The following is a 25038-nucleotide window of genomic DNA, read 5'->3' as shown; positions in this document are numbered from 1 at the left end:
TTGAATGGTATATAAGGTGGCTGTTCCAATTATGTTTTATTCTGATAAAGTCTTTTGCATTGTCAAGATGAAAGCGCTAAATTAAAATACGTTAGAGTGGTTCCAGTTCCATGGTTATTCTTTGTTTTTTAATGTGTCTGTATAATTAATGAGCATGTCTAACTAGCACTTCTTCTGTGGCAAAAAGGAAAAAGTACCTATGTGGGAGACAATGTACTCTCTGTTTTACATACTGTAGATTTGAATCCCACATTGTACAAATTACTTTTATCAGTATGTAAGGCCCCTCAAACTATGTGTCATAACATAAAATTTATACTCTTCAATTCATGTTTTAAAAGTCAAGTCACGTAACAGGTATAGTAGCAGACAAGCTAGGAATTAATGGTAACTGTCATATTTCCCTTCCTATTTCATAAACTGTTTTCCTCTCTGTTTGGTAATATTGTTCCCCATGCATCATTGATCAAACTCAGTTTGCATGGCTGTGCAGGTCTGCGTACTGGCTGTAAAGCATGATCTCACTAATTGGTGGGAAAACACTTTAGTTGTTGCTGGATGACCTGTGCAGACATAGCAAGAGATGGAAAGGATGGTGTCCAATTCAGAGCTCAAGAATGGGGTGTTGGGGAGTCATGAATATTCACGACACTTCTCGTAAAGTGCCACAGGTGTAGGCTGCTGCAGGGGAACTATACCGGGTCTTTGTATAAGGCTGAGGCTTGGAACACTCTGGGTAAGGTTGTCCCCTGTGCAACTGGCATACAACACGCAGGGGACCAATGCAGGTACCATTATGATGACCCGAATTGACGCAAGCAGGCACAATTCAACCAGTGACTGGATGAGTTTAGGACCATTGACATCCCACAGTTGTGTAATTATACAGATAAAGATACTGTAACTGATATAGGAAGCTGTAGATAGCCAAGACTCGTGTGCATAATGTTTTCTATTTTTCTCTCCTTATTTATTTTTCAGCTGCTCAGGAGATTTAAGTGAACTGGGAGACTCATGCTGAACATTAGAAAGACGCAGTGAAGCAAGGCATATGTATGCAGTGCAAAGTAACAGTATTTTATTAGAATTATTGCTCTTCCATACATTGCTAGAAAATTAAGCATGCATATCTTAACTGTGAAAGCAGGCATGCATGCATGCTTTATTCTGTAGCTCAAGGCAACAGTTGGAATCAAGTGTAATAGAGTATTTAGAAGTTGTGGGGTCAAATCCCTCAAGTAACAAATACATAATAAAATATATTTAGTATGAATTTCAATAAAATTTCCATAAATGCTATGTTAACTTAAACTGTAGCATTTTTAAAAGCAAATGTGCAATATATGGATATTGCAAATATTATTTGGAACAATTATCAGTCCTATTTTGGATTTTTAAAAAGTATAGTTAATGTAAAAGTAAAATATGTTTTTATTGTGCTAAGTTACTGTATGTGACATATAATTGCTCTAATTATCATTTCTTTCTGTACCCCACCACTTATCTTTCTGTTTTATTTTTATATGTGTATTCATACCTTTCTGATTTTCTGACAACCAACGGAATGATTTCTAGCACTGGGAGGCAGGCTAACAGCTGTAGCTCAGCCTGTCCCCCCCTCCATGGCTGCAACACCAGTGCTCAGCACATCTGAGACACAACCTGGCAGTATTGCCTCTGCAGCCCCTGCACTACCATGGCTCTCAACATCAGGTAAAATTACCCCAGCAGCTGGTGCAGTGGTACCCTCTGGGAGTAGTGGTCGAGGTGGGGATTTTGTCACCCACCAGGAGCTGCCAGGCAAGGTGCATGAGGTCTTAGAAAGTAGCACTGGTGCATGCCTCAGCTGTCTGGAGAAGTTGCTTGTGGGAATGCAGAGAAAACCCAAATGTCAATCCGTCAGGAAGCCAAATAAGGGGACAGTGGTGACAGTTCTGAGAATGAGGACTAGATTCTCACTGTACCCATGCTTGATGGGCATGGGCCTCTGATGACTCCTCCTTATCCCCAATCATGGTGTCCCCCAACCTTTTGTGTCCCTCACCATCCCTGTCTCTGTCTTGTTTGTCCTGTTGGTCTGCACCTCCTTCCTCACCTACTAACTTACCTGATCCTGACATTCCTACTTCCCTTCCTCAACATTCCTCTCTTTCTGAAATAAAATAAAAAAAAAAAAAAACGGGCACCTGTCCCACAAAAAAAAAAAAAAAAAAAAAAAGTCCCATATATACCTCTCCACTTCGCACATTTGTCTTCTCAACACACTTGTTTCAGTCCAATTGCATTGTTTAGACACATCTGTGTTGTGGTGTTAGTCAAAATTCATCCAATTTTCTATCCATGTTCATATTACACTGTTGAAGATGTGGATAGCTAGGGTTCTTTCCTAATTCCCTCCTGCACATTCTTATAGTGCTTCCCCGTTTGTTCTTCCCCCAGCTTTCCCCCTATCTCACCACCTTCCTATCTACCTCATTTTCACACATCTAATCTGATGAAAAAATATAATAAGACCACACACATGACAGAAATGCCCCCTAATAAAGCTCTTCACCTGTTGTCCTCAGCATCTGTACAGAATTTGACATTTCACACCAGTATTGAGTGACGGTTAATGCCTCTTTATTTCTTCATGCTTTTCTCCCCAGCACTCCATTGAAAATGGGCACTAGCTGTCCAGCTAGACTATCCTGGTAAACAAATGTTAAATAAAATAAAAATTATAAATAATAACTGTCCTATGGCATTGGCCTTACTAGTCCATTTACCTCCATGTAAAGCTGCTTAAACTCACTGCACTAAAGGATAACAGAGTTAAGGCAGAGTAAAGGCAGTACTTTGAAACACTTACATTATTTAGACTGCTAAATGTATAAAAATGCAAATCTGTATCTGTACTGTTGACATAAATCACTTGACTGAGCTTTATTTTTATACAGTAATTTACTGTAGTCATTGCTTCACACATTTGCAAGAATGCCATCCTAACACCATGTGTAAAAAGTTTAGACTGAGCTGGATTCAAACCCTGTGTCATTTATTCTCGTAACATAAATTCTTTGGTCTTACCCCTACTGCCACAGGGAAAGCTAGGCAGCTTCTGTATTTCTTCACTCAGTACTGTCTAAAGTGCTGTAGGCCACACCTCATCAGTTAGCATGCTTGTGCGAAGGAAGGTGAACCAATAGAAATATTACTGGTTTCCTATTTAAGCAGAGAAATGCATTTACTCATCTCTTAACTCCATTCAAATGGGGAAGGCGATTGAAGCAGCTCTTGATGTCATGAAAACTATGACACGATAGCTCCAATGTAAACTGTAGCATGAACACCATAGATCTTAGCTATTTCTCCCATAGCCGAGATGCATAATTACTTATCAAGTTCAAGTTATATTACCTAAATGTGTGTCTCACATGTGTAAACACTTTGCCATCATTCGCTCAAACCAGTTGCTAGATGATGCGTTATGTAAAGAGGTGTTTGGCATGCATTAGTATGGTTATTGCACATGTATAATATTACCATGTAATGTCAGCATTAATCAACTCAGAAAACTGCCCCACTGTTTAAAAGGCTATTAAAAGTCTGATATGGGACTGATTACTACTGGCATTATATTTTAATATTATACATGCTAATACTGTTATAAACAAATATCAAACATTGTAAATATTCTACAATGAAAATAACTGACAGTGGTGCTGTTTTCTGATACTTTTATTCATTTAAGCTAAGTGCTTTCTTAGTTAGATGCCACACTTGAACAGATCCCTAGGGCCTTAATGGTTTATTTTTAACATATTTCCACCTTAGCAATTATAACTATGGTTTTCAGCATGCTTAGGCGTTCACTTGTAGATTTATACACATGTTCATTAATATGAAAAGTGTTTTTACACACAAACCTGATGAATTATTTATTTGGTATGAAAGCAATCTTTGTTAAGTGTTTCAGTTTATAAGTTACTAATATTTATTCTGCTAGATGTCTAGTGGTAGATCATTTTGTTGTTAGTCATTTTGTTAGTGAGCTGGTTTCTTAATAATAGAGTTTGGATTCGTAGGTTAGCCTTAATAAGCTGTTCTTATATATTTTAATTTGTCTCTAGCTTTTTAGTTTCTGTTCTAAGGTAGCACAGTCTCAGTTTACACTATGGTGTTAAGGGAGAGGGGGGACTTGGTTAAAGAATGATTTAAATGCTTTTTATCACTCTTAACAGAACCACCCTCCTTTCATTATTTATATATAAACAGGCTATTTGGAGCAAGGGAGTAGTTACAAAGGGTTGTTACAGAGGATCGCTTGTTTGTGTGTTTCAATAAAGGATATCCCATTTTTAACTCAGCTGTGGATTACCTACTATTTTATTTTTTATTTTGTAGTATGTATTTTAAAGTTTTATTTTTATTAGTGAACTAGGTGTATAACATATTTTAAGACTAAAGGGGTTATCACTGACTTCAAGAAAAAGAAAATAAACCATCCAGTGCTCATGATCAATGGTGAGAGTGTAGAGAGGGTTAAGTGTATGAAATTCCTAGGTGTACATATATCAGAGCATCTCTCTTGGTCAGGAAACACCAGCCAGCTAGTCAATAAAGTGCACCAATGCCTCCATTTTTTGAGAAGACTGAAGAAAGCTAAGCTGCCACCTCATATCCTCTCCACCTTCTATAGAGGTGCTATTGAGAGTATGGTCACCAGCAACTTCACAGTGTGTTCTGGAAGTTATACAGCTCCAGAAAAGAAGGCACTACAGAGAGTGGTGAGGGTCACAGAGAAGGTAATGTTTACCAGTCTTCCATCAATACAAATTTACTGTGCAAGAAGCATCAGAAGGGTCACCAAAATAATACAAGATACCACGCATCAAGCACATGAACTGTTTAAGCATCTGGCTTCGGGTAGAAGATATCGCAGCATCTGCTGCAGGACTACCAGATTAAACAACAGTTTCTTCTTGACAGTAGACAAACTTCTGAACTTGGGCATAAGTCCCAAAAAATTGGACATTAACTAAGTCAGTTCTTTTTTTTTCACAAATACCTATAGTCTGTTGTATAATGTATATCACACAAATTCCAAATAAGTGCAATATTTATTTATATTATCCCTGTCAAGTACAATATTAATCAGACAACTTAGGCAATGTGCAATCTATAATGTGTCTTTTATTTAAATGGTATATTTATTATAACTTAGGGGAGGGCATACTTATTCTGTATTCGAGTGTTGGACATTTTTTCCTACTCTTTTGTACGGGTACTGGGAGTAGGATTATACATGGTAGTTGTCTTAATTTTTTTAATTGTTTGTGTTATTTTGCTTTCTTTTTGTAATCTCAAGAAGGAGCTGATGCACGAAATGTAGTTTAGGCTGCACATCTGTGGTGTTAGATAGCAATAATGTTTACTTTGAATCGTGAAACACAGAAAGCACAGAATGCTATGCAGATGTATACACTAATGCCCTGTATAACCGCTTAAGCAGTTGTATAGAATTGGTAGTATCAGAGTGGATTAAACTCAGGTCTTACTGGAACTGATAGACCACTGGTATATAGAGGCTATACAACAAAAGAAAGAAACTAATGCCCAAAAATAAGAGGGAACAGGCTCACCAAAAAAAAAAAAAATCCCTCAGTAATCTAAACAAACAAGTCAGAGATCTGGCCAAGTCCTCAAAGGCAAATTATTAAGAAAAATAGCTACCATAGCCAAGGAAAATCATAAAGCATTTTTTTAACTATGTCTGAAATCTTAAGGGGAATACCCATCTATAAGCAGAGCTGTTTGTGGATGGCACCACCCATACTCAAATGGAGTAAATAGCCAACCTGATAGCTGACAGAGTTGGATCAACCCTCCCCCCTCCCCCATCTTCACCAGTTTTTCCCCAAAGTATACCAATTCCTCATCCTGTTATCTCAAGAGAACAGGCCATCTCTGCACTCTCTAAGGCTAAAAATACAGCATCAATGAGCCCTGACAACATCCCAGGTTTCCTTTCAAATAACTTAGAACATGACCTGGAAGATCCACATGGGTCGCTATTTAACTACAGCCTACAAGCTGGCTTTGTTCAGGCAGAATGGAGGACAGCAGCAGTCATCCCTTTGCACAAGGGGGACCATCAACCAACACAGGTAATCATAGATCCATAAGCCTGATTAGCCTCATTTGTAAGGCCATGGAAAGAATCATCATGGACCTTATCAACAAGGACATAGGCAATCTTCCAGCTCTTGATCCAACCCATTAAAGATGTGTTGAGCATAGGTTATGTCTCTTAAATCTGGTTTTCTTCTTCAACAAGGTAACTAAGGCCATGGATGAGGGAAAAACAGTGCATACTGCCTACCTTGACCTGACCACAGCATTTGACACAATTCTGCATTCAGGTATTATAGAGGAACTCTCTCCACTGTGCATAAAATTACAAATCACTAGGTGGGTTGCCAAATGGCTCACTGACAGGATACATACTGTCAAAGTGGGTGAATTTACCTCTAGCAAGAGGCCAGTCACCAGTGGGATACTATAAGGTTCTGTACCTGGCCCTCTCCCATTCATAGGTTCATACTAGGCTATCTACCCTAGGGCATTTATAAGCCTAGCCAGAGTATGTTTGGCTTTCGCAACCCATTTTAAATTAATTTTGCTATGCCCTTTTTCGAGGTAAGTATACTGTGCCTCTGTCTAACAGTGACACAGAAGTGATACCTGGGGTAAACCTACAATCTCCCATCCACTCATCAAGATTCCTCTTGAAGAGAGTCAATGAGGGACTCTGCCTAACCTGGACTGGGATTTTATTCCAGAGTGAAGGGAGCCTCTGGGTTATGAATCTGTCCCTCCAGCATGTCCTATTTATTTCAGAGCTGAGGTTCAAGTCTCTCAAGCGCGTAGCTCGATGGGATTTGGATTTTTTGAGGTGCAGCATGTCCCTTAATTCCGGGTTGGACATGACTTTATACGTCAGGCACAGATCGCCTCTGAGCAGGCGGTATGCCACTGAGTAGAGCTGGAGTTTCTTTAACCGGGCATCATATGGCATCTGTTTGAACCCTTTGATCCACTTGGTGAGGTACTTTTGGGGTCTTTCCAGTTGCTGCAGGTGTTTGGTAAGGTACATCCCAAAAGGGACATTGTACTCGATTATGGGCCTGATGAGGGATGAGTAAAGTGGCATGATGACCTCCCCTGATCTAGATGTGAATCCCTTCATGATTAAGTGGGCTATATAAAATGTTTTTCTAACCACTTTGGCCACGTGGTTGTCAAATGAGAGATTGCTATCAACTTGGGTCCCCAGGTCCCTAATTACTTCTTCTGTACTTAATGGATTACCACCTATGTGGTAATTTGTGGGCACTTTGTTTTAGCCAAAGGGGATGACTATACACTTTTTGGCATTTAGCTTGAGGCCATGGCTCTGGCACCAGTTGTCTGTTTCTATGAGGCCCTTTTGGAGGATGCTTGTGTCGGCTGGAGAGTCGATTATGGTGCCCAGTTTGCAGTCATCTGCGAACGTGGTCAGCCACAGTCCTTCCGTGTTGGCCTGTACCTCCGAGAAATATATACCGAACAAGAGAGGTCCCAGGACTGAGCCTTGTGGGACGCCACTTGTAACTGGTTTGGAGTCTGACATGGCTCCAGCAATTCTAACCATGTGAGTTCTGTCCTTGAGCCAGTTTGCAACCCATCTAGTGACATAGGGGGTTATATTTAAGCTGATGAGCTTATCTATAATGCCCGAGTGGGGTATTGTATCGAAGGCTTTTGTGAGGTCCAGGTAGGCTGTGTGGACCACCTTCCCATCTTCAATGGCCTTGGTGACGGTTTCAAAGAAGTTAACCAGGTTTAAGAGGCAGGATCTGCCCTTAACAAAGCCAAACTGGGTAGGATCCAGTGTCTGTAGGTCCCCAATATCTTTATTTATGAGGTCCATGATGATCCTTTCCATAGCTTTGCAGACCAAGCTAGTCAGGTTTATGGGGCAATAGTTTCCAGGGTCCGTTGAGGCACCACCTTTGTGGAGAGGGACCACTGTTGCTGTACTCCACTCTTTGGGTACATATCCTGTAGTAAGGCTGAGATTGAACAGTAGTTTTATGTTTGGGTTTAGCTCTTCTTGGAGTTCATGTAGGATGCAGCCTGGGACACCGTCTGGTCCCATTGATGCTGTGTTTTTTGCTTTGGAGAGGGTGGCTCTTACCTGAGCACCTGAGATGTCAGGGGGGCAGCACTCTGCTGGGATAGATATTTGCCCTTTTGGTGGGGAGGGGGGGAGAAGTTTGCGCTGAACCTGTGAGCTAGGATGTTGGCAATGTCTGTGGGTTCAGTAATTCAGCAATTATTTCTCAGAAATCACTGCAAACATAGATGGCCTTTGGCTGACCAAGTTCATGGATAATTGCAAATCGGGGGGCAATGACTGAATCTGTGAGCAAAACTGATATACTACAGAAAAAATTAACGCAGACAAATGAGTGGTGACATAGCCATGGATTGAAACTAAATGTAAAAAATGCATAATTATTCTCTTTTGGAAAGCAAATATCCCAGCTAATTACAATATAGACAGCAATCCCCCCAAGAGTAGACGGTAGATGACCTGGGTAGTCAGGTTGATAATAATCTGAACATCAACTGCCATGTGTCCACAGTGGTGAGGAAGTCCTTCTATGTGGCATAACTGATAAGTAAGGAAATGGCATCCAGATCAAAGGATGTTATAATTCCAATGGACTCAGCCCTGATCAGACCAATAGTTGAGCACAATGCACCCTTTTAAATGTACCTCACTATATATCTGAAACAGCTGCAGTGACCCCAGAAGTTTCTCCCCAGGAAGATACAGGGTATAGAAAACAAGTCTTACACAGGAAGATGGAAAGCCATATGACTGTATTCTGTCTCTTACACGCTGCATAGAGGTAATCTGTGTCTAGCCTGCAGGGCAGTCTCTGATCTGCCTCTGATGGAAATGTAACCTAGCCTCTGACATAAATAAATAACGTTGGAGAGATCGATACAACACTCAGAGACTACCCTTTCTCTGGAACAAGCTTCCCATTCACATGAAGAAAAGTCCTTCCCTGAAACTCTTCAAGTGCAACCTAGATCAATGGATGGTTAATTATAAATTTACTCCTAGGGTGGTGCCCATGTCCCTCAAGGACAAAGATGGTCAGCATTAAATACCATAGCATAGACTCATATCTCTGTGAACTTTGATCATCTAGCTATTGAAAACTGAAAATTTGGGTTAAATATGGCTAGGCTTATAAGGGCTCTTGTACCATTAACCTTGTAATATCCTATGAACATATAACCTATGAACCTAACCAGGAACCCTGAACTAGATTTAAAAAGTATAGACATACTGGAAAATGACCAAACTAATGAACCAATGTAAACGAAAAGCCACCAGCCAGATGAATAAATCCAATTTAATGACGAACTAAAACTTGTACAGCCACAAAACGAACTTTAAAAACGCCAAAAAAACAAAACACAAATATATGTAAGCTCTTTCGTTTAAAAGTTTTAAACTTCATCTGATGAAGTTTAAAACTTTTAAATGAAAGCGCTTACATATATTTCTGTTTTTTTTTGGCATTTTTAAAGTTCGTTTTGTGGCTGTACAAGTTTTAGTTCGTTATTAAATTGGATTTATTCATCTGGCTGGTGGCTTTTCGTTTACATTCGTTCATTAGATTTAAAAAGTAATCAGAGAATAAATTTATGAATAAATGAGTGAATACATTATTTCTGTCCAGCTCAGTGTACAACAAAGTTTAAAAAAATATATTCTATTACCACTATCAGTGTTTCTGTGATAAACATTAACATGAGCCATTGCATGTGAATAATTATGCCCATATGACATAAACATTCCTGAATGCTTGACCTGAAGACAATTAGGAAAATATGATTTGAGAACATTAGGAGGCAATGATGATCCAAGGGAAGCAGTCGATTGTACTTTCAATGCCTCACCCTATTGAACACTTATTTGCTCTTTAATGATATACAATATATTCTTATGGGTCTTTCACAAATTTCAAATCATTTATTCATTCATTCTAATTGTGCCACCTTCTCATGTAGCCCACAGGTAGTCACCTACCATGTTTTGTAACCGCTGAATGGAATTATGTTTAACAAGCAGACAGCTAGAGGTTCAAGGCTGTGTGTTGCCACACTTTGGATTTTTTTTTTTATTTTATTACAGTAACTATGACAAGATCATGTTCACATTGGTTTGGACAGTCTAGAAGCTTCTTGCATCTTGGTTATACAACAGGATATGGTGTTACCATCAGAAATCCTAGCATTCAAGGGAGCATATCTGCTTAGTGAAATCCACCCATTGCATTATACACCACCTGAATAGTATGAGAAAATTGTGACATTCACTCAATGGCAACGAGCACTGGAGCAATTGTCTTTCAACCTTGAGTCAGACTTTCAACAAGCCTGAATGCTTTGCATCTGCCTGGTTTATGTTTGTCCCTGTGGAGCAATAAAATGACTGAAAGGGAAAATATTTACCAAGATAGCATAATTTTTAGATTTCTTTGAATTCAAAGAAATCTAAGAAAAGAAAAAGAAGGAAACAAATACAAGCATGCATAAATGCACAAAGTTGGGAGGGTGGCCTAATGGTTAAGGTGTTTGTTTTACAAACACAAGGTGCATGATTTGAATCTCAAAAGGGATAATTGGCTAAGCTTAAAATGGCTCACAAGGGCAGTTAGCTTAGTACTAACCTATAAAAATTAGAAATGATGCTGACATCACACAATGCTAGCAGTTAACAGCAAAAAAAGTGATTTAGAAGTTTTCCTGTTTTTGGAGTATGTCGATAACTATACAGTCACAAATTCTGAGCTGTACCTCTTTTATTGCTTTAGAATGTATGGGATTGGTCACAGTATCCCAGTCTTTGAAAAAGAACACCTAAAATCCAAAAGCCAAAAAATATCAGGATACGTAATTATTTATGCAAACATAAACACTGGTTTTATATTATATGATAATATAAAAAACTACAGTATAGTGTGGAGTCATCTGCACATGGTAAGCCAAACATTATTATTATTACTGATGAGAGTTTGACATAAATAAGCATTTATCCGTATGTATGAGGTGGATGTCAGGACTGTGTGTTTCTACTGCTATAGCATCTGTGATAGTGGCACCATTGTTAGTATGTTAGCATACATTAAATTATAATAGTGTAGCTATTAATTTCTTTCCTGTGTTTGTTACTTATTATCACAGGTAATCCTTGGAAGTGTAGGGCACTTACCATCTGATGTCAGAGTATCAGCAGACTCTAATGATAATGGTGGCCAAACACAGCACAGTCGGGGGGTGCAGAGTTTGAATCTGACGTTGAGATTGACATTCAGCCATCCCCTGTATTTCCAAAGGACACAGCCAGTAACCTATGAAACCTATTCCAGCAGGCCCTCTGATATTGGACAGGTTGGGGGTGAGACACTTGATCAGGATAGTGTGGTTACTGTGGCTTCAATGCTTGTTGACTCTAGCCATAGCCAACATGTAGTTGAGGTACCGCACAGGAGGGTTGTTAGGGGTGCTTGGAGGAGGCCTGCTGTCCATACTCCACCTGATCCTGCTGTGATTTCTATGCTGCTCAATATATGTTTAGGAATGTCATCGAATCACAGGCACATTCCAATAGGGCCTCTAAGAAATGCTCAGGGTTGTAGACATGGCACAGGCTGACGTGCATGACTGCTTCCACCATGTTTCCAATTCAATGGATTGGATGAATGACACATTGGAACAGGCAGTGTCTGTGATGGAACCTCTGCTGGGAGGAGGATGGCATCCACTTGAACACAGGTCAGCTACATCATCTGATGTTAGTCAATGTGGACATGCCCGATCAAGCTCCCATAGTGTCACTACTTCCACTGCTCCATCAGTGGTTGATGTGTCCACACCCAGAGCTGATAGGCCATGGGGTCATGTTCATGGGCGTACTCATGAGGACAGCTCATCCAGCAGACACCAGTCATGTTCAGGTAGCAGCAGGTCTGTTCAGGTAGCAGCAGGAGACCTCGTCCAGCAGACACCAGTCATGTTCAGGTAGCAGCAGTTCTGTTCAGGTAGCAGCAGTTCTGTTCAGGTAGCAGCAGGAGACCTCGTCCAGCAGACACCAGTCATGTTCAGGTAGCAGCAGTTCTGTTCAGGTAGCAGCAGTGCATCTGACTGTGGGCATAGAGATGCCAGTGCAACTCCTGGAAGAGCCATCTCTCATGGTCAGGGATGATGACCATGAATTGTCACCTCTACCGAGCATGGCTTACACCTGTCTGACATACCAGGATATAGAGATAGCAAAGACCTTGGCTGTGTTCTTGCAGACACTCACACACCAATTTCACCTAGAGTGCCCATACAGACACAAACACATAACAGCTACATGGGTCAGTCATGAGGCTTACAGCTCATTCTGTCTCAGCGGCCATTTGATACTTAATTCAAATGGCTGTCTTTTTCACTTTGTTACTCACACACACTCACTACCTTTTCTGTCAGATTTGGCCTCCTGCTCCTCCCTCCTCCCCACATTCACACACAGCACCTTGTGCAAATGATGATAACTGTGTCATATCGCTGTTTTCTATGTTTTGGACTCAGGGATACACAAGTCTTTTGTCTGATGCTCAGGGTGCATAGCTGACTTAGTGCTTAGTATATCTGTGTTTATGATCCTGTTTTGCAAATTGTACTGCTTTCTTACAAGTTTTTTTAATGTGTGCATTGCTCACACCTCTTAGTTAACAAAGCAGGACCAAGCCATAAATAAAAGTGGGACAAAGACCTAACAGTAGGGAGACATTTTTAAATATTTTGGTCTTACAGACTTAGACAGTTGATAGAATAACAGGTTTTGCATTAGTGTTTTTATTATTTTTCTGAGGGTTATGAAGTTTGAAAATGAAATGTGTGTGTCATTATTTTCTGACTTCAGTCTTGATGTGCTTTTTGGGGCTGACTCTGTCTGCAGCTAGCAGTCCATAGCCATTACATGAGTAAGTAAAGGTAGTAAGCATTGCCTGACATCAACGTTACTGCATGTATGTGCATATGATGAAGGTTTTAGCCCCTCAGGTGGTGAGCATGTGTGTTATCCGTTGCATCTTGCCCATTGTGAGTGAATATTGAGCATGCCTACATCTGCCTACACCCACAGCAGCTGCTGGATCGCCCACTGACTGTTCAGCCTGCAGGTGGCTGTGGTGACCTTGCCACTGGTAATGGGATGTGTGGCCTTTCCCCTTGGTGTTCCTGCTGAAGCTATTTTCTTAGCATAATGTTGTGAAGCATGGTCTGTGGAAGATTCCTGTAGCTAATATTCTAAGTGTTACTGTTAGAAAAATATGTAATAGGTAATAGTAATATGCATGCTTAGTGCATTCGAGAGTTAAAAGGGTTAATACATTTATTCTGTTCACACTGCATGAATCTGCACAGCCATTAGAAACTTAACAAGAAGCATTTTATTTCTGCTAATGTCACGAAAATAACAAGAAGTAATTAATTTCTGTTAATGCCATAAAACTTAACAAAGGGATATTCATCTCTGCTTATGCCATGAGAAAACATGCAGCTACTAGAAGCTATTGATAAAGAAAACAATAGATGCTTAAAAGTTTAAACTGTAGTCAGCATTACTTGTACTAAAGCTAGAAATGTACCTTGGATCTAGGTAAAATGTAACACATGTATTAGAACAGTACAATAGAAGAACTGAAATGATGAAATGGACTGACATAAACCCAAGGCCAGGTTGTTTTTCTCAAAATGTTTTGCAGAATGGCAGATAATTTAACTTGGTCAGCAATAAGTCTAGCAATATTTTCTGTAGAACATACAGAAAGCTGTGTCTAACTACGTCAGCAATAGAATGTAACATTTTCTATGTGACAAGAAGAGAACTGTATAAGTATAACCTACTAATCATTAATAATTCAGACAAATCCTGTGCCTGCATGCTTTGTCTCCTTGCTGCAAGTAATAAAGGGTGCCTTGCTTGAAACTAACATGAATTGGTCTTTGAAGTTTTTTCCTTTGACAGATTGGTCCTTCGGACCGGAACCCTCTCTTCACCTCGGATCAGACGGGCCAGGTGGTTGAAACCGTACGGGGAAGAAACCAAATCGTTTCTTCTTATCTGAAAAGCCCTCCAACTGAATTGTCGTTCAAAAGAGGCTAGGCCCTTTCTGATCTGCGACTGAAGGATGGGTTTCCGTGAATTGGTGATCAACCACGTGGGCTCAGGTAAGGTGAATCTACTTTTTTCTGTTTTCTGTTTTAGATCAGGGACTAGATATGTATTGTTTTTGTTAGACTGCATTTTTCTTACAAGTCAGAGACAAAAAATATTACTGTCTTGTCATAGATCAGGAGAAAAAGAATAAGTAGCAGTCATTCTGAAGAGACTATAACAAAATCCGTGGTACCACGTTAAAACACTAAGAAAAGTTACGTAACGATAAAAGGGTAGAAGAAAATGGGTAATAATTGCACAAAAAGACCCCAAAATCTGCCGTTAACAGAAGACGCAAAATACATGAAGTCGCAGCGCGTCGACAATATTAAATATTATTCAAAATGGGTTAATAGGTATGAATTCGACGGGAAATTAGAAAAATCCTCACTTATCAAATTTGTCAAATAGCTCAAAACCGATTCCAAAGGTCGGGTAAAAAAGCAACGTAAATTAGGAATTCCTCAGGCACACAGGTGGACTGAGGAAGTAAACCGCAGGGAACAAAAGAACAAGAATTCAAAAGCAATGTTTTTAGATAAGGAGGACAATAACTTAGTAATAGCATCAGCACCTCTGCCTCCCTTACCAGAATATGAAGCAAGTGAACAGGTTATTCCACCCCCACGATATCCTGTGGTCACTGAAAATAGAGACATTATGAAAATAAAACCTTTTAAAATTAGAGATCCCATCGAAACCAGGTCTCAAACAAAGGCAGGTAACTCAAATGAAGGTATCGAGTTATGGCAAATGGTTAAAAATTCACGATCTATAAGTGAAGAAGAAGAAATATGTCCACTTATAGAAGTACCCAACCCTCAGGCAGGTCAAGACAAACAGGACCCAACTATTTTAGTGTATAGACCTTGGACTCCGGAAGACATCCGGAAAGCCACTGAGGGAATCCCCCATCCAAAGGTTAATTTTAGAAAATTCTCTGAAGATTTACAAGGAATGAGGCTGAGTTATAATTTAGATGGAGAAGAGGTAGAAAAGGTAGTTTGACAAATTGTAGGGCCAGATTGGCAAATGATTAGTGGGAACTGAAATCCCCGTGTCATTGCACAAAGACCCCTCCCACATAGCAGCGCAGAATTAGACACCAGAGTAAAAGGTCTTACATACCGCATCTTTGAAAAATGGAAACCTAGGGCAGACTGGACTTGCATTAATCAATGCATCCAACAAGAAGGTGAAACTATTGACCGGTATTATGCCAGACTATTAGAGTGTTTTAATAACCACTGTGGAATGCAGGTTCCTGAAGATCAAACATAAGATTCCCCATATGAACAGCAGTTAAAGAATGCATTTTTAAAGGGCAGTATTGCACCTATAAGCAGCTTTATTACAAAGCACATGGTAGATCATCGTACAAGCTGGTTACAGTCATTACTTGAATATGCTAGGCATGCCGAAAGGCATTTTAATAGCAAAAAGAAAAAGAAAGCTCAAGTATTTTCTGTAGAAGATGGAGCAGAAGTTTACGTCGTACAGTCCGGGAAAAAGGGCAAGAAAAATGCACAGGTAAACAAACAATCTGATCAACGATCAGAGGACTTTGAAGGGCAAAAGAAAAGGGGTGAATGTTTTAAATGCGGTAAAAAGGGACATTTGGCAAAGGATTGCAGGAAAAATAAGAAGGCAACAACGGAAGACAAGGAGGGTGAGGACTATCTATATGGTAGTCAGGAATCACTAGAAGGGGCTAGCGAAGAAGGGACAAATGAGAATGTGATAGAGGGAGTAGAAGAAGTGCAGGAAGTTAGTGACAATGAAGAAGATGAAATATTAAACCTAGCTTTATTGAGCTTGGAGCTCTATTTAGCAGACACAAAACCAGAAGTTACAATCTTGGTAGAAGGGAGGGAAGTCAAATTCTTGTGTGACTCAGGGGCATCACGAACCCTGATACATCCCTCCAAACTGCCAAAAAACACAGAGACACCTGATTAGATACTGGTCAAAGCAGCTAATGGACAGCTGTATCGGGAGCCTCTCTCCTGTGACATTGCAATAACTGATCCAGTTTCAGGATTGAAACAAAAAAGCAAAATTGTTGTTTCTGCAAAATGCCCAGTAAACCTCTTGGGCAGAGACCTCATGCAGCTATTTGGTATAGCAGTAGTCCCAACCATGCAGGGTATGGAAGCACAGCGACAAATTGATATCTTTGCAGTGCAATCGGAGGGTAAAATGTTTTATTGGTACAGCCAGGACTTGGTTACGACTGGTCCAGGGACTATAACCGAAGAGTTAATGAATGTAGCCATCAGCAAGTTCCCCTCCCTTGACATTGATAAGCAACAACTGTTGCACTGTACCCTGTATTATTGTAATTCACCAGGACCTGATAAGGAATATGAGCAAGAATTATTTAAGAATCATGCAAACAGATTGATATTGCGTAACCTATACTGGGACACAGAAGGGAACAGTGTATCCAGCTGTTCATTGCCCCAAGAGCTCTTTGCACTTTATAAATCTAATTGATTACCACATGTTAGCTTAACTAAAAACAGAAATATAGAATGGGCAGACCTAGGAGAAAAAGTCATGAGATGGGAGAAACAGACAGAGCTAAAACTGTCAGAACAGGGAATACAAATACAGAAGTTGAATTGGATAACTCAGACCAACCCAGCTGTGCACTTACAGCCTGTTGAGGACAGCTGATTGACACTCCTGTTAAAGGAGGAAGAAAATGCCTTACAAAATATATCAGAGACTCTCTGGTCAACAGGAAAGTCAGATGTAGGACTTATTCGTACAGCGGGACCAGTTACTATCATGCCAAAGTCAGCATTCAGACCACAGAAAAGACAGTATCCCTTAAGAAAAGATGCAGAGGCAGGGATAAAGCCTATTATAGCAGCCTTACTTAAAGGAGGGATACTAGTAGAATCTCCCGATTCACCATGTAACACACCCTTATTTCCAGTTAAAAAGGCCAATGGAGAATGGCGTATGGTCCAAGATTTACAAGCTGTAAATGATGCAGTAATACAAAGGGCACCTACGGTGCCAGACCCACACACCCTGTTGAATGATTTAAAACCTCAACAGAAGTATTTTTCTGTGGCAGACATTAGCAATGTGTTCTTTTCCATACCAATACACCCTGACAGCCAGTATTGGTTTGCATTCACATTTCAGGGGAAAATGTATACATATACGCGACTACCAAAGGGATATTGTGAAACGATATTCTCACAAAAAATGGCAAGCAACTTGGCGGGACTCACCCCACCAAGAGGCAGTCAGATTTTACTTTATGTTGATGACATCTTGCTGGCAGCCCCCACCCAGCAAGATTGTAAAGAAGATACCATAGCACTTCTACAATTTTAGCCACTGAAGGACATAAGGTAAATAAAAGTAAACTGCAGCTTTGGAAAAACAAGTTAAATACCTGGGATATGTAATATCCAAGGAAGGCAGAACATTAGATGAGGATAGAAAGATAGCAATTTTGCAAGCACCAAAACCCACTACCAAGAAGGAAATTATGTCCTTCCTGGGTACAACTAATTTTTGCCGGAGCTGGATTCCAAACTATGCTTTGGAATCTGCACCGCTAACTGAACTTATATATAAGAAGCCTATGGCAGCGCAAGATTTGTTACAATGGACACCAGAAGCAGAATCTGCTTTCTGCAAACTGAAGCAGTTAATAGCATCCTCATTAGTTCTGGGATTGCCAAACTATCATAAACGTTTTTTCCAAACTGTAGATTGTAAGCAGGGTTACATGACATCAGTACTAACACAGCAGCATGGGGATAAGCAGCACCCCATTGCTTACTATTCATCACAACTAGACCCAGTGGCACGATCTTTACCCCACTGTGTACAAGCAGTAGTTGCAGCTGCAATGGCAGTACAGGCTTCGGCCTCAGTAGTCTTATTCCACCCTCTCACTTTGAGAGTACCTCATGCAGTCGCGATTATTTTACTACAAGAAAAGGTGGCATATCTTTCCCCTGCTAGGCATCTTTCCCGTATGACTATATTGTTGCACCAACCTCACATGACAATTGAGCGATGCATGACTTTGAACCCTTCTACTCTGCTCCAGACCCCTGCAGACGGCACACCACACCGCTGCCTGCAGGTAATTGAGCAAAAGACACTACCTAGAAAAAATCTCATGGATGTCCCCTTGGATGATGCCGAGGTGACATACTACGTGGATGGCTCGTGCAAAAGGGGTCCTGCAGGACAGAACCTAGTAGGATATGCAGTATTTTCTGATACTGAGATTATAAAAGCAAAACCTTTACCACACAACTTATCTGCACAGGCAGCAGAATTAATTGCCTTGACACGGGCATGTACCTTAGCAAAGGGTAAATGTGTAAACAGAAGAAATAAAAAGTAACTCCAGCAGTAACAGCCACAAAACCAACGTCCAAACACACCACTGGAAATGGGTTCTAGGATAGGATTTCCTATCCTAGAACCCGTTTCCAGTGGTGTGTTTGGACGTTGGTTTTGTAAATGTGTAAACATTTTTACTGACAGCCAGTACACTTTTTCTACTGTACATGTTTTTGCGCAACAGTGGAAAAACCGAGGAATGATGACATATACTGGCAAACCTATAAATCATGCACAGTTTATTTTAGATATTTTAAAATCTATTCAGTTACCTCAGAAAGTAGCCATTTGTAAATGCACAGCTCACACCAAGCAACAAGATAGGATTTCAAAAGGTAATGCGAGAGCTGATACAGCTGCAAAACAAGAAGCCACAGAAGTATTTCTTTTAAATGAGGAACTACAGCCCTCTGAGATTTTAGACTTAGAAATGTTAAAAACAATGCAGACACTCACTAAGCAAGTCGAAAAACAACGAAGGATAAAACGAGGAGCAATTCTTGAAAAGGGGCTGTACATGTCTAGAGAAGGGAAACCGATACTACCATCTAATTTGTTTAGATATGCAGCTTTTTTGAGCCATGGACAGTGCCATGTCTCAACAGGGGGGATGGTACAGCTGGTGAACCAGGTGTTCACAATGTACGGATTTACAAACTACTCTAAAAAATTTTGTTTGACGTGTCAGATTTGTAACAAACATCATGCACAAGTGGCGTTAAAGCCCAAGCAAGGGAGTTTCCCTATACCACCATATCCATTTCACACTATCTGTATGGATTTCATAGAATTGAACAAATGTGAAAATAAGTATTGTCTTGTCATTGTAGATATGTTTTCCAGATAGGTGAAAGCCTTTCCAACCAAAAATCCAGATGCAGCTACGGTGGCAAAAGTACTTGTCAAGGAAATCATTCCTAGATTTGGCATTCAGAAAAGGATCTACAGTGACAATGGTACACACTTTGTAAATCAAACCATACATCAGTTAAGTAAGCATTTTGGTATTTCTTTAAAAAATAATTGTGCATACCATCCACAATCTGCAGGGCTAGTTGAAAGGCATAATGGTATATTAAAAAACAAATTGAAAAAATTGATAGCTGAGACAGGGAAAAACTGGATATACTGTTTACCCCTGGCACTGTTGAGCATGAGAACTGTCCCTACAGCAAAAGGATTGACTCCTTTTGAAAAGTTATTTGGAAGGGCTTATTATACACCCCAGTGGAAACTTCTCATGTCATCAGACCAGGAAGCTGATTTTACACTAGCTGAATATATGAGGAAAATAATGAATTCTAAACATCTGTTGCAGTCAAATTCTGTTTCAGATAGAAAACAAACCGACACATCAGAAGTGGCAGTGATACCCGGAGACTGGGTGTGGATAAAAGTTATCAAGAAGAAGAAGACTTGGTCATCGCCGAGGTGGGAAGGTCCCTACCAGATGCTTCTTTCGACACCCACTGCAGTCAAGATAGCAGAGCGAGCTTCGTGGATCCACCTGACACACTGCAAACTAGTTAAGAACTTTAAACTGGACAAAAATCTTACCTCTCCATCGGGGCCCTCCACACAAAGTCTGGCTACAAAGGGGGGTCAGATCAATAGGACTGATCCGTCTCAACCCCAATGAAGAAACCATCGATGCTGAAGGTCCTATTAGGGTAGAGAGTAGAAACATGTGTCTGAAATAAAGATGACAAAATCCAGTAAGATCCAAATACACCTATTCAGAAGAGTCGGAGAAAACAGGAATGCAGAACAACCGTTTCCTCGGAAGTATTGCATAACCATTCTGTTGACTGTACTAGTGACAATAATCTTTTTGTTGTGGCCATTCCTTTTTTCAGCCACACAAACTGGACTGAACAAGTGTGCAGAGTTGTACACAGAGTGGCACCCAAACTTCAACACTTATCAGGCAATCAAATATGTGTATGCTGAGACCTTCAATGTTTTGAATTGCTGGATTTGCACAGTTTTGCCAACAGCATACGGGGGGTTATTATTAACTTCAGTCCCCCTAGGAGCCAACAAGACCTGGGAAAACTTAGTCTATGATACATCAGATGTCACATCACAAGATAAAGTAGCATTGCACTTGTCTGTTTGACAGAAGAGGACTGTGTGTTTTTACAAAAATTATACAGTTCAGGTGGGTTGGAGCAATTGCAATGTGACTGTTCCCTATAGATGCTACAATAAAACTGATAACACAGGATCCTTTTGCAACACGAGCTATGATTCATTTGTTGAACTGATGCATAGGACAGCTGATAAAGTAAAACATAATGCTGACCTTTATAGACAACTGTCTATGATAGACAAAAAAATGTTTCATCCAGAGCCAGGACATAATAAAGTTACTACCAAAGTAGAAGACTGTTATTTTGTATGTAGTAGGAAAGCATACAAGTGGTTACCTGAGAATTGGTCCGGCAGTTGTTATTTGGGGTACCTGGTTCCGGCCATACGACACACAGCAGTTTTACCTCAAGGGAAAATTCGGAATGTTCGACGAGAAATCAAGAAGCCTGTCAATCCAGTGGGGCAAATCAATGCAGGCTGGAAAAACCATCATGCTGTGGACTTAGAAAAATGGACTGTCACATATGGACTTGGGTAATACCATCATCTCGTGGGCAGGTGTACTGCCAGCATATAGAGCAAAGAAATCAATCTGGGAAATGAGAAAATTGTCTAAACTTCTTGAAATAATGAGCAATGCAACCTTTTCTGCCCTAGAATTGGTGACTGATGAACTGACTGCCATGAGAACTGTAGTGCTTCAAAACCGCATGGCTCTCGACTTCACCCTAGTGGCGAGAGGAGGTAAGTGCGCTTTAATCCTGGAGGAGTGCTGTTCATATATTCCTGACCACAAACACGAGATAGACAATCATCTTGAGGTAATTCAGCAGGTGTCAGCCATGACCAAACCAGGACCAAATCCATTGATGGACTTTTTCCAGAGATTGTTTGGGGGGTGGGGCAGTATCCTGATGAACATCCTGATTGCCATCTGTATAGGAATGATCCTACTGGTGGTATGTGTGTGCTTCTGCATCCCCTGCATGAAAAGACTGATTAAAGACTTTATAGATATGTCATTTTCAGAAAACTTATACCAAGGTGCTGAACTTGAAGAATTGTTAAAAATCTGAAAATGCTTTCATAAGTTTAAACTGAATGACTCTCTTAACTGCAAATCCTGAGTAGGAAGAGGTTAGGAGAAGAAAAACTGTTTATGCTTATCTTGAAAGTAAAAGAAAAGTATTAAAAGGGGGGAAATGTTAGAAAAATATGTAATAGGTAATAGTAATATGCATGCTTAGTGCATTAGAGAGTTAAAAGGGTTAATACATTTATTTTGTTCACACTGCATGAATCTGCACAGCCATTAGAAACTTAACAAGAAGCATTCTATTTCTGCTAATGTCATGAAAATAACAAGAAGTAATTAATTTCTGCTAGTGTCATAAAACTTAACAAAGGGATATTCATTTCTGCTTATGCCATGTGAAAACATGCAGCTGCTAGAAGCTATTGATAAAGAAAACAATAGATGCTTAAAAGTTTAAACCGTAGTCAGCATTACTTGTACTAAAGCTAGAAATGTACCTTGAATCTAGGTAAAATGTAACACATGTATTAGAACAGTACAATAGAAGAATTGAAATGTTGAAATGGACTGACATAAACTCTAGGCCAGGTTGTTTTTCTCAAAATGTTTTGCAGAATGGCAGATAATTTAACTTGGTCAGCAATAAGTCTAGCAATATTTTCTGTAGAACATACAGAAAGCTGTGTCTAACTACGTCAGCAATAGAATGTAACATTTTCTATGTGACAAGAAGAGAACTTTATAAGTATAACCTACTAATCATTAATAATTCAGACAAATCCTGTGCCTACATGCTTTGTCTCCTTGTTGCAAGTAATAAAGGGTGCCTTACTTGAACCTAACGTGAATTGGTCTTTAAAGTTTTTTCCTTTGACAGTTACACATACCTTAGTCTCGAACGGTATTGGTTCTCCTTGGTTTGCCCTTGTTCTCAGTTGAGGACAGCAAGATTGCAGAGTTCCTGTAGTGTATCTCTATCCACCCTGTAGTGCTCTACAATTTCCATCTCATGCAGATTGTGAAAAGGTAATGGGGTCTAAACACCCTTCTCTTTCTTGGCCGTGGTCTATTAGCAGCAGCAGCAGCATAGCCTTGGGACTGCTGTGCATATACATGAATTAGAGCAACGGCAGCTCCTAGCATTCTTTCCATGTGGACTGGTTTCCGTGGCTGTATTCCAACAGGTTTTGGAATTTGCAGGGAAAACAAACACTGAGTCTACATGATTGCTTTACAGCATGTTGAATAGCTCCTCCATCTTGGATTGGTTGATTAGGATACAATTCAGCTGCTTATGCTGTAATTAGCATGCCATGGTGTTCACCTGGCTTGCACAGTCCCACACCCTGTGTAGAGCCACTTACTGAATACAAAAATGGTGCACTATTATGTGTGGACCGTGTGTGCTTTATTGAATCTGCCCCTACTGGCAGGTTTGTTAGCAATCTGCTACGTATATGCTGTAAATAATTTCGATACTAATGCTGTATAATCAATATTATTCCAATTTGTTTCAGTAAATTTAAGTTTCTAGTTATTATGATTTTTCTTTTCATGTTTCATGCAAGAAATATATGAACTCCATCAAGTCACAAGGTCTTGACTTTGGTGGCCTATGCAATCCAACAAGGATAATCTGTCCAAGGTTGTCTTTATTTCAAGGTTGCCTAATCTAAAATATTTGTGTTATCATCAAAGTCGTAATAGTCACAGGTCTCAAAACAATTTTTAATTCTGATAATGACACATTCACCTTATTTTCTGTTAGAATGGAAACAATACATCCTAACAGAAGCTGTTTCTAGCCATTGTGATTTAAAGTGTTTCACAAACAATAACATCAATCTTGTGTGAATGGAGAAACAATTCCAGTGATAAAAATGCATTACTACTGCTCCTTGCATAAAGAAGTAATACACATAAGTCACATTTGTTATTTGTGAACTGTTAGTTTGCTGGCCTGATAAAAATCTGGTCTTGTGTTAGTCAAATATTGTAGTGTATCTGCCATAAATGTTTTCTTCCCTTGCTCAGCAAAAAAAGTTGCTCACACTTAAAAAATTATATATACTATTCCTCTTCAGACAAATATGGTCTTAAGAGACCTAGGTACTTATATGGTCAACTCTTTGTCATTCAGCCATGTTTCCACCATAATCAAATTTTCCAAGGGACTTTCTTTAAAATCCAAATAAGCGATCCTCTCATTGTAATATTGTCTTATCGACCCATAACCTAATACAATGTCCTATCTGGAGTGTGCAAATCCAAGCACAGCACTCAACTGAAAAGGTCCCAAAGATGTCTAACTAAGAAAATTGAAGACCTTAAATCATTTGACTATCCTGATAGATTGTCACAGCTCTTCTGCTTGTAGTCTACTATGTCTCTATGATGACCTGAGTCTTGTTTTTCCAGCAATGAAAGGCCCAATCCTATTTGGCATCCAAAACCAGTAACATTGCAAACACCTGTAGTTGGGACCCAGATGAGCACTAAAACATTAGCAAAACATACCGGGACAGGTAGGATCCTAACAGCATATTCACATTCTATAGAATAAGTTACTACTGTAAATAAAAAAAAGCACTACTTTCGCTACCTTTAAGGCATGGATGAATGAATAGGTAGACACAAATTTACCCCAATGTTATCATGTAAAGCCATGCTGACTTTGATAGTTGATCACTATTAAGTGTCTGAAAATGGCAACAAGAACTTTGTCTACATAAATGACATATGGTTAGACAGACATTATATGATCTCTGTGATTGCTTATCTAGTGTGTTTCCTATGCCCATCTATTCCTAACATGTTATGTAACAACAATAGTTCTAAGAAGGATGTATATTCACCCCAAGAAGATCAGTGTTCAACTTTATACCTCACAGATTACAACATTGTTTGAACACTATGCTGCATTTGTTTTCATCTGTTACTGTATAATCTTTGTCTGAAGTTCTACGCATGGAAACCATTACTTGTGGAGCCAACATTTATTTATTTTTTTATTGACTTTGTTAACCTGGTAGATCACAGAGCATTTCTGACCAGTTTCAGTCTCAGACAGAGGTCAGTAGTATGACCACTCATACACAGTACATGAGACAACAAAAACATGAAGTGACAGTGAATAAAATACAAAGAATGTGCAGATTTAAGAATATAAAATTGCATAACAGATAATGTGAGAGGATAAAGTTAT

This window comes from Protopterus annectens, chromosome 1.part1 (assembly GCF_019279795.1).
Source record: "Protopterus annectens isolate FY-2018-M chromosome 1.part1, PAN1.0, whole genome shotgun sequence".
Taxonomy (NCBI): Eukaryota; Metazoa; Chordata; order Ceratodontiformes; family Protopteridae; genus Protopterus; species Protopterus annectens.
This window is presented reverse-complemented; position numbering follows the sequence as displayed.